This window comes from Sciurus vulgaris (genome assembly GCF_902686455.1).
Source record: "Sciurus vulgaris genome assembly, chromosome: 3".
NCBI classification, from domain to species: Eukaryota; Metazoa; Chordata; class Mammalia; order Rodentia; family Sciuridae; genus Sciurus; species Sciurus vulgaris.
Window position 1 is genome coordinate 4,124,062 of NC_136463.1, and position 10,177 is coordinate 4,134,238.

The following is a 10,177-nucleotide window of genomic DNA, read 5'->3' on the forward strand; positions in this document are numbered from 1 at the left end:
CACCTTTGCCATTGGCCCTTCCACCTCTTCCTGGCAGAGCAAGAGTGATGCCAGCAGGCAGGGGGCTGACCCATCCCGTTGCCCAGGCTGCTCAGTGCCATCCTGGCCAGCCCCGCACAGGATAGAGCAGGAGCAGCCGCACCTGCTGTGCCTGGTGCTGTGGCAGCCGAGGCTCCCTCTCCTTGCCCCGGCCTGCTTGGTGGACTTGCTCTCTCTGCCCAGGACTGGCCCTTCCCTGGCTCTTGCCAATGGAGCAGGCGGAGTCCCTGCTCCTGGCTGTCCTGCTATCTCCTGGTGTGTGGTAGGCGGTGGCTGCAGGGAACCAGGCATCCTTCAGAATGGCCAGCTCCGAGGGCAGGACCTGCCTGGATTGTCCCCGGCTGCACACCCGGCACCCAGCACAGGGCCTGGCTCACAGCGAGGGATCTGAGAGACAAGGCCACCGGCCTCCCCCACAGCCAGAACTGCCCATTTGCGCACTGCCTATCGGGATGGAAGACTGACCCTGGGACCCTGGAAGAGGAAAGGGCAGACGCTGGGGTGAACTGGCTAGTGTTGGCCAAAAAAGCAGAGCAGGTGCTAGTGGGAAACAGCTGGTGGGCCTGGTGTGTGGGGTGGGGACAGGGAGCGAGGGCAGAAGTCCAGAAAGGCGTGTCAACAGAGACCCAGATGCCCCTCCAGGCAGGGGCTGGGGCCGGGACATCAGAGGGTCTAGACGGCAGTTAAGGAGGGTGGTGCAGTGCAGTGGTCAGAACACAGGTTCTCAAGGACACAGCCTGGGCCCAGCTGGTGGGGTGAGCTTGGGAACCCTCCCCTCTGCTCCCCTTCTGTCAAACAGGAGCAACGATGGCAGTCCTCCCGCAGGCGCTCTGAGGACTGGTGTGAAGGTCATGAGAGGTGCTTTCAGCAACGTCGGGTGCATGGTGAATTTTGGTGACTCTTAGTTAAAAGCACAGCGACAGTGGCAGATGTTGGGATGGGTAGAAACCAGGCTCAGAGGCAGGGGTTCGTCCGAACCCCCAGAGCCAGCGAGTGCGGTGCGTAAAGGCAGGACTTCAATCAGATCTTCCGTCTGAGCCCAGAGGCGTCTTCTCTGGGGGCTTTGAGCATCTGTCACTTGACCAGGCGCTGAGGTCATCGAACTTCTTTGCTCCTCGGGGGAGGAACCTCAGGCAGAAGCCAGGTCTGTTTTCCAGGGAGACCATGTCCCATTGTTGATTCACGACAGCCCAGGGGATGCTGGGAAAATCCCCCTCAGGGGCAGAGGTCCCTCCCCCTCCCCACCGTTGTTCTCTGTCCCGGGAACACTCCCCAGGAATAATTGCTAAAAGGCCTAATTTTGGTGATAACCACCGTTATAAACGTCTCATTACTTTAATTAAAGTCTCATCCATCACTGACGTGCCGTTCCCTGAAGCAAGGCAGGGGGCTGGTGGGGGGATGCAGCAGCAGCCAGAGATAGGAAGTGTGCGTACCTTCCTCGTTGGGGTGCTGAGCCCCCTCAAACCACCCACCAACACCCCGTTTCCTCCTGCACCTGCACGGCCCAAGTTATCCACGCCCCTACTGACACCCTCCTCTGCCCCAGAGGCATAGTGGGATGCCCCCAGGCTCCAGGGAGAGCTGGCCAAAGCTGAGGTGGTATCTGAGGAACAGAGAGGGACTGGGCACAGAGGCAGCACACGAAGCTCCGCAGATGCGTGGAGAGAGCCAGAGGGGAAGGTGCATCTGTGAGCAGGGGCAGGGGGTGCCTCAGCCCCAGGGAGTCGTGATTCAACCCTCCTGCCCACGAGGCCTGTATGCATAGCAGCCCCTGGAGAAGTGTAGGTCCCGAGACCCCCAGAGAACTTCTAAAGGGAGTGCCCGGCCCCGGATGCAGTGTGCTTTCTCCTAGACGTACAAGCCTAAGATAAAGTTTAATTTGTAAATTAGGCACGGTGGGAGATTAACAGTAATAACTATTAATAGGCCAATTATAACAGTGTACTGTAACAGGAATTATGTGAATGTGATATTGCTCTTGAAAAATATTGTGTCCTCTGCTCACCCCTTTACTCGTTGACCTGGCGGAGCCAACCGTGCGACCTGGAAGGCGTGGCTGGGCCTTGGCCCACGGTCTGGAGCAGTCCCAGAGTTGTGCGGGCCGCTGTTCCACAGGTGTGGAAATCCATGCTCCCATGGGGAGGGTGTACCTGCCTGAGAGCTCTTGGCTCTCCAGGGCTCTTTGCCAAGGAAAAAAGGCCACAGGAAGGCCCAAAGGGCCAGGCAAGAGAAGACAGGGCCAGGGGTGTGAGAGATGGAGAACCCAAAGCTGGGACTTGTCGGGATAGGTTAGATGCTGGGCTGGGGGTGTGTGTGGTGGTGATTGGGACGTCCTGGCAGGAGGTGATAAGGGAAGGGTGGCCTCTGGTGAGGAGGTGGGATCAGGGTGGTCCCTGGGGGTAGGGCCCAGGGTGAGTTTGCTGTGCCCAAGAGGTCTTGCAACCACAAGGCAGGAGTCCAGGACATAAGACGGGACGAGGACAGGCTCAGGGAAAAAGGCCAGATTCAGTGATTGGGAAGGGGCAGGGTGACATGGGACTAGGGGAGCGGGGGTCTGAGATCCCAACAGGCTTGGGATCCTGCTGACCCAGCACTGCGAATGCCTGCCCGGAGAGCCCAGCTGCTGCTGAATCCGTGGGGACACACAGCGGCCTCTACTGGAAGGCCTGGGAATAGGGCATGGGGCAGGTAGGCAGAACCCTCCATCTGGTGGACAAGCCCAGGAGACATTGGACAGGGTGGGGCGGGCACCATCCTGGGACCCAGGATCCAGATGAAACGGATTGTCCCAGGAAAGTCTGTCCCTCCCTGGCCCTGGCAGTGAGAGACCTCTGGGAGCATAGCTTTGCCTTTTCTACGCTTCCTCTAGATGGGTTCACACACAGGCAGTGCAGCCGTTGCGTCTGGCTTCTCCCCTGTAGGAAAACGTTTTCGACGACCGTCTGCTTGGTTGTGGTCACTGGTTCCTGTCTTTGTTTCTCCGTATGATGCGATTGTGTGGATAGACATCAAGTCTCCCGTTGATGGACAGATAGTTGGGAAGGTTCCAGGTTGGCTGTGATAAATTAAGCTGCTGTGCACATTTGCCCATGAGTCTTCGGATGAGCAAATTTCTTTGGTATTTACCCTCTTGGGTAAACAGTGAGGAGTGGGGCTGCTGGGTCATATGGTGACCCAGCTCCTTTCCAGACTGCACGATCCCACCAGCAGCGTGAGGCCCACTTGCCCTGGCTCCGCTCTTTTAAGGAAGAAAGTATTTCAAACTAGAACAAGCACTTTAAAAAAAACAAAAACACTTTTTCTTTATCCTAAAAAAATACTTTTCTAGGTAGAACAGAAATTGTCTAACACACTCGTAAGTGGTACAGGTAACTTTTGGGGAGAGCCCCGGGGCTGCAGAGCCAGGACAACTATCCTCCCTTCTTCCCCTGCTCTCCCAGGCTGACATCTGTTCTTACCATCAGGTCCTTCTCAGAAGGAGACTTTTATCTTAGTTGTACTCTAGCCAACAGGATGATGTCCATTTTTCAAACTTTTTAAACAATTTAAACTGCTAGCCGGGCACTGTGGCACATACCTGTAATGCCAACGATTGAGGAGGCTGAGGCTGGAGGATTGAGAGTTCTAAACCAGCCTCAGCAACTCAGCCAGGCCCTGTCTCTAATGAAATATAAAAGGGCTGAGGATTTGGTCACTGGTTAAGTCCTCCTGGGTTCAATCCCTGTTACCAAAAAGCCCCCCCATCCCCCCAGAAAAAACTGCACAATTATTTTTCCTGATTCAACATTTTCTTTCAAAGGAATCATCCAGATCATTGTGTACAGCAAGAGTCCACACGTTGTCCAAGCTGTCCAACCAGCTGTCCACTGGTTGAAATGTGGCAATCCATCCACTCTGTTCCTGATGGATATTTGAATCCCCCTCCCTGGTGCTTTGCAATGACAACAGTGTCTCTTTGTCCTCAGGTGACACGTTTGGGGATGTTCCCCGATGCCTGAGACCACAGGCAACGTCAAGCCCTATGTGTTCTACATTTTCCATATATCTACATATTTTTTTGTGGTGCTGGGTAGATCCCAGGACCTTTTGTGTGCTGGGCAGTCCTCTACCATTGACCTATGAACCCAGACCCTTATACTTTGTTTTTTTCCTACACGGACGTATCCATGATGAAGTTTAATTTACACTTTAGTCTCAGAAAGTGATTAACAATAGCTAACAACAAAATAGAAAAATTATAACAATATGCTGTCATAAAAAGTTCACTAAAATGTAAGAGTCCTTTGGAATTTTCCCCTTAATGTTTTTGGACCATATTTGATGCCCATTGTGTAACCCAAACTGTGAAAAGCACAGTGGGCAAGGGTACTGTGTGGGCAGGGGCTGCTGTGGGCTGGGGTCTGCCATGGGCGGGGGCTGCCATTCCCACGTGTTACTGGATGCTCTATAGATGTCCCTGGGTCTGCAAGCGCAAGCAAACTGTCTCTTTGGTATGGTGGCCTATCAGGGTGGCTGGGTCACAGGTAAGAATAGCCAGGATGAATTCTCCTCCGTCTCCTTTACCAAGACCTCTCTTGTCCCCTGAGTCCCCGTAGGGTGCCAGGTTCTATAATGGGGCTTGTATATCATTCTCAAAATTATGCTGCAGGGAAGGTGGTATGGTTTGCCCCATTTTACAGACCAGGATCTGAAACCTCAGAGAGATTAGGTCACTTGCCCAAGGTCACATAGCTGAAGAAGTTGGGACAGAGCCAGGTGTAGAGGCAGATGCCTCTAATCCCAGTGACTCAGGAGGCTGAGGCGACTTAGTGAGACCCTGTCTCAAAAAAAAAAAAAGCAGGGACTGGGGATGCGACTCAGTGTCAGAATGCCCCTGGGTTCAATCCCTGGTACCAACGCAAAATAGAAACAGGGTCCAACCCTCAACAGCATAGGGCAAAGTCCTCGATATTAAGCACCCCCCATTCCCACCGCCACCAAACACCCTGAGTCCTAGCACACATCTCGGGAACAGCAGAGGCTGCCTTTTGTTGTTGTTTTCAGTTAAACATGACAGAAGAGCATACTTTGACTTATCATGCATGTGTCCCCTTCTTGTGGCCGTGCATGGTGTGGAGTTTCACTGGTGTGTGTTCATGCACGGAGATAGGACAGTGATGTCCGATTGATTCACTTACTGTCTTGTGGAGGCTGTCTTGATGGAGGTTTGAACCACAACCAGCTCAGGTGTTCCATGGCCAACTGGGGGAGGGTGGCGCCCAGCTGTGGCAGGCTGGTCCCCCTCCATGACCTTGTGTCTCTGGCGCAGGAGTTTCAGCCCAGGGAGGCCCTGCCCTGCCTTGGTCCTGGCTCACTTTCTCTTAAGTGGCCATGAGTAACACCATTTCTCTTCAGTCCCAGAATCTGGCTCCATCCCACCGTCCCTATGAACAGCCCATCAGCTCAGCCCATTCATAGGCAGCCAGAGAAACGAATGAAAGAGGCAGGGATTTTGCTGGGGTTAAACACCCAGTTTGAGGCAAAATGAACTTGCTGGAGCCTGCCTCTTCCAGCTGAGGGGGACGGCCCTTTTCATCAGGTCATTTTTCAGTGAATCAAGTTAACAAGATGAGAAGCTGGCTGACCAGCACTTGCTGAACCAGTCTCAGGCACACATCTCCAGGCTGGCGGCAACCCTGGAGGCCAGGGCCACGGGATCAGGTGGGCTGGGGGCAGCCCCATCTTTCTGGATCCCCTGAAGCATGCAGGGTGCTGTGTTCTGTCCTTCGAGGTCTGCATTCGAGGTCAGAAGGAAGGCGCCCTGGGCCTCGGCTCGGGGCGCACAGGAAGCTGGTGAGTAGAGAAGCAAGCCAGCAGAGGCCATATGGACCTGAGGACACGGAGAGGCTGGGAGAACCAGGGCCCAGCCCGACAGGAGACCCAGCTGGTCTCCCAACCTAGCCACCTGGCAGTCTCCTTGTGTCCTCCAGCCCCGGCTCCATCCCTTTTGCTTCAGGCTTGGTGAATCCAATCCACTGCACAGACACTTAACCCTAGAGATTCCTGAGCTGCAGAAAGGAGAGGAGAAGAAGGGAGAGAGAGAGAGAGAGAGAGAACAGAGATAGCCACCTCCGGAGCTGGTGCTACACACATGTGGGCGTCTGATCTGCAGGATAGAAAGGCTGCCCAGGTAGGTCTGCACACAGCTTTGCCTCCCTCTCTCCTTCAGGCAAGGCCACCGAGAGGCCCAGCTTCAAATGTGGGCATGGTGACCGAGGAGTTCATCGGCAGGCACCCGCACTGCCATGAGGGGGGACCCGAGTTGGCCCTGTGGCCCAGCTGAGGCTCAGAGGGGCCAGGCACTGGCCGGGGAGGCTTGCCACAAGCTCTGCTGGGCTTGGTGCTGGAGCCTTTTCTGATGGACGTGTGACCCGAGGGACTCCTGGGACATTGACTTTGCCCCAGGCCACTCCCTGTGGGACCCCCTCCTCTCTGTGCCTGCGCTGTCACTCTGTGGCTCCTACCTCGGTGTCCCTTCCTGTCCCCTCTGTGGTCCTCCCAGCCCGGCCCCGCACTCCTGCCTCCACCAAGACCTGGTGCTCCCTCCCGGCCCTTCTTGCTGGAGGTGGTCTCTGTGCGCAGAGCAGGCACCCGGGACTGTGATCTGCCTCCCCTGCCTGGTGGGTAGTGCAGGTATTCACAGACAGGTGTCACACACTTGCTCGTCACTCCCAGGCTGTGTGCCCCTGGGAGTTCTGAGGACGTTGGCTCAGTCAGTTCTCACAACGGCCCTCTGCAGACAGTGCTCTTCACCCCATTTTGCAGATGAGGAAACCGAGCTTCTGCCATTCTTCTGGAGGGCCTCCCGCTTCAGGTTCCCCCTAACGAATGAAGCCCTATGCCGGTCGCCCCACCACCTGGGCCAGGGCTCTGGGGTGGCTGTGGCTGGGCTCTGCTGGGCTCCCTCAGTCCTACACCTTGCGCTGGCGTGAATGGGGCTCCCGGAGAGCCCTGCCTTGTGGCCGGTGGGTCCTCGCCTCCACCAGCAAAGGCCGTTGCTCTGTGTGGATTATTTCTCTACCACAAGACCTGCTTCTCCTCCCAAGCGGTCCATTTGCTGTGCTTGTAGCAGATAAGAACAAGACTCGGAGCAGCTGCAGAGCCAGTTGACTTGGTGGCGTGCCAGGTGGCTTGTGAGGTTCCTGACCTGACGTGGAGAGTCAGAAATCAGCCCGGGTGGGAATATCGACACCGTGGGAACCGGCAGATGCCGCAGGCCGGGGCGCGGTACCAGCACTGGGGCTGAACATTGGCCAGTGCCACCTGGGGACCCTCTGAAACTTCCCAGCTTAGAGAAGAGGGTCGTGACTGTTGAGGGGACGCCCGGTTGCCTGCTCCTCTTGTTCCTCTGCCTCTGCCCAAGGCTCTTCCCCTCCTCCGGGCTGTCACTCCCTGCTATAGCTGGTTCGTGACCACAGGCACAGCCGCAGGGCTTCACAGTGGCTCAAGAGGACTCAAGTCGCGGCCAACGCAAGGCCTTACTTTAGAAATAAATACTTGTAAATTGAAGGAAACAAGGGTCCCACAGAGCTAAATGTGGCTTCTTTACACTGTAAATGGGAGAGAGACCCTGGGCAGCGGGACCAGGTGCCAAGGTTGGCCCTCTCCTCCAGCCAACCTTCCTGGAAGCCGGGGGCGTCAGGGACCCCTGGCAGGGAGCACGCATGGGGGAGGGAACTCTGCCAGCCAGAGTCTCATACTCTGCAACAGGCCCGGCCGCCAGCTCTTCATTGACACAGTTGCATTAAAAATTCAGGATATAAATTTGAACAAGGATTAGCCATTCCCAGAACAAACAGCCCTTGCTGGGGCCCCTCCCTCCACACAGAGCCCACTGCATTAGCCAGAGCAAACAGGTATGCCCCCCGCCTCAGCCGCCTGCTCTCCACCTCCGCTTCTGGAATCCAGTCTTCCCAGAAAGCAGGGTCCAGAGTTGGTGGGTCTTGGACTTGGACACAGTCTGTGGGGTTGATTCCATAGGTCCACTGCCTGGGCTCGGGCTGCCCAGATACCTGATAAGACATGATTTCCGGGTGCGTCCATGAGGAGATTAGCACTGGGATAGGGAACTGAGCGAAGAAAGTCATCTGCACCAACGGGGGGCGGGGGGCACAGCTTGCAATCTGCTAAGAGGGCTGAGTTCTCTCTCTGACCTTGAGCTGGCTCACCTGCTCTTGCACACGGGAAGTACTGGTTCTTAGGCCTTCACATCAGATGGATCACACAAGCCTCCCAGGCCCTTCTTGTCATACGAGTGACTCCCGCAGGAAAGCTCGTTGGCCTTTTCTCTCTCCATCTAGCCACGCTATGGGTCCTGTTTCTATGGCTGACTAATACACAGCCCCAGTGACGGGGAACAACAGGGGGCTCTGACCCACCCTTTGGAGTAGGAGGGAGGCACAGCGTGGCCCGTGCGACCCTCGACTCACCACCGCAGGTTTGAAAGCTAAGAGCTGGACGAACGCCTGGCCCCGCTCTTTAGATGAGGCAAAGGGACTGTGTAATTTGCATTTGATCCTGATCTGGAGTGTCCTCCAAAATCTGGATGTGTGAGGGAGATGGAGAGAAGACAGAGTTGGCTTGGCCCCATCCTGCAGGAGGCTGGGGTGAGTCCTCCCCTGGGGACATTTGGGAGCATTTTGGATGCTGCACATTCACCTTCCTCCCAGGCTGGGGCACAGGTGGGTGGGCCTGGGGTTGTGCAGAGCGTGCCTCAGTCCAGAGGGACAGTGGCCAGCAGTTGCAGGGACTGTTGTCTTGTGGGCCCTGGAGCCTGCAGAGCACCTGGAGGAGCCAGGTGTAGGCTTTTGTAACGAAACCTGGTGGGCTGGCTTCCCCTTCCTCTCCTGCACAGCCCGCTGCTCTGCCCTAGCTTGGTGGTGGGCCGGGAGGGCTGGGCAGGATCCAGCTCTCCTTCTGTGTCTTGAGCTGGGTTTCTTCCAGGGCTGCCGCCATCCAGGGTAATTTGATTTTGCTTTTCTCGTGTTGCCTTTGATCTTCCGCTGTTGCCAGGCATGGTTACTATTTTATTTGCAGGCTCTGATGACGGGAGAATTATTTTTGAAAGCTGCAGTCTGAAGAGGGGAGCTCCCTCTGGGCTGTTGTCAAGTCAATTTCCACGGTCTCCAGGGCTGACGTGGAAAACGCCGCACTGGGACAGAGGCCGTGGAGGAGAGGGCCCGTGCTCCCAGGGCCTCCTCAGGCTGCTGTGATCCACCCACGTTTGCCAATACCAGACTGAGAAAGCCAGAGTCAGCGCTCCGGGGCTCTGCCAGCCACCCCCTTACCCGCACAACCTCCCGCCAGGTGTGTGTGCCCACGCTTCCCTCGGGCCTGTGTCAGGGCCACGCCGGGGCCTGGGTGACCATGGTGGTGGTGCTCCCTGCTGGCAGAGATTGCTCTCTTTCTCCGGGATGGCACACTCCTCTGCAGCTGGCGGGAGGGCAGGAGGCTCCGGAGCCCAGCCCACACCCGGGGATTGATGTAGGACAGAAGCCAAGGATGGGCAGGGAGGGGAGAAGGGACCGTGGCTTTATACCCAAGCAGCTCATGAGCATCCCACCTTTACTCCCCCGGCTTGATTTCCTCCAGCTGTCAATTCTTTTTTTTTTTGGGGGGGGGGGGGGGCGGGTGCTGGGGATCGAACCCAGGGCCTTGTGCTTACAGAGCAAGCACTCTACCGACTGAGCTATCTCCCCAGCCCCCAGCTGTCAATTCTTAAAAAGCCTTTGAATCTTTGAGTATCGTGAGTCCAGGTGACTAATGCCCACATGCATTGCTGGTTTATATGACGTATTTTCTTTAGGGTAATTAAGGCTGAGGAAAAATATTGTCAGAGACCTATGTTACGGGTGGTTCCAAATGTTCTCCATTGACTGGATGACATCAACCTAGACAGCCTGGAAGAACCAGACCCTGTGGCCCCTGTGCTCCCCCTGTGGTTAAGAGAACGGAGCTCAGCAGGCTGGTGAACCCCTGCACATCTTCACTTGTTACAAAGTTCCCTCTGGAAGACGAGTCTGAGGCCCCAAGTGCATCTCCTGTACCCCTTCCCTCTGAATGTGGAGCCTGGTCCATCCTTGAATCTGATTGGCTT

The 10,177-nt window shown here is 56.1% G+C and overlaps 1 long non-coding RNA gene across 1 annotated transcript; it reads left to right on the forward strand.

Annotated features, from left to right (window-relative positions):
• Positions 1-421: 421 nt before the first annotated feature.
• On the forward strand, positions 422-9,336 carry LOC306657807. The gene is made up of 3 exons (XR_013762898.1): positions 422-540; positions 8,519-8,687; positions 9,211-9,336. It is a non-coding gene; the product is annotated as an uncharacterized lncRNA (long non-coding RNA).
• Positions 9,337-10,177: the final 841 nt, after the last annotated feature.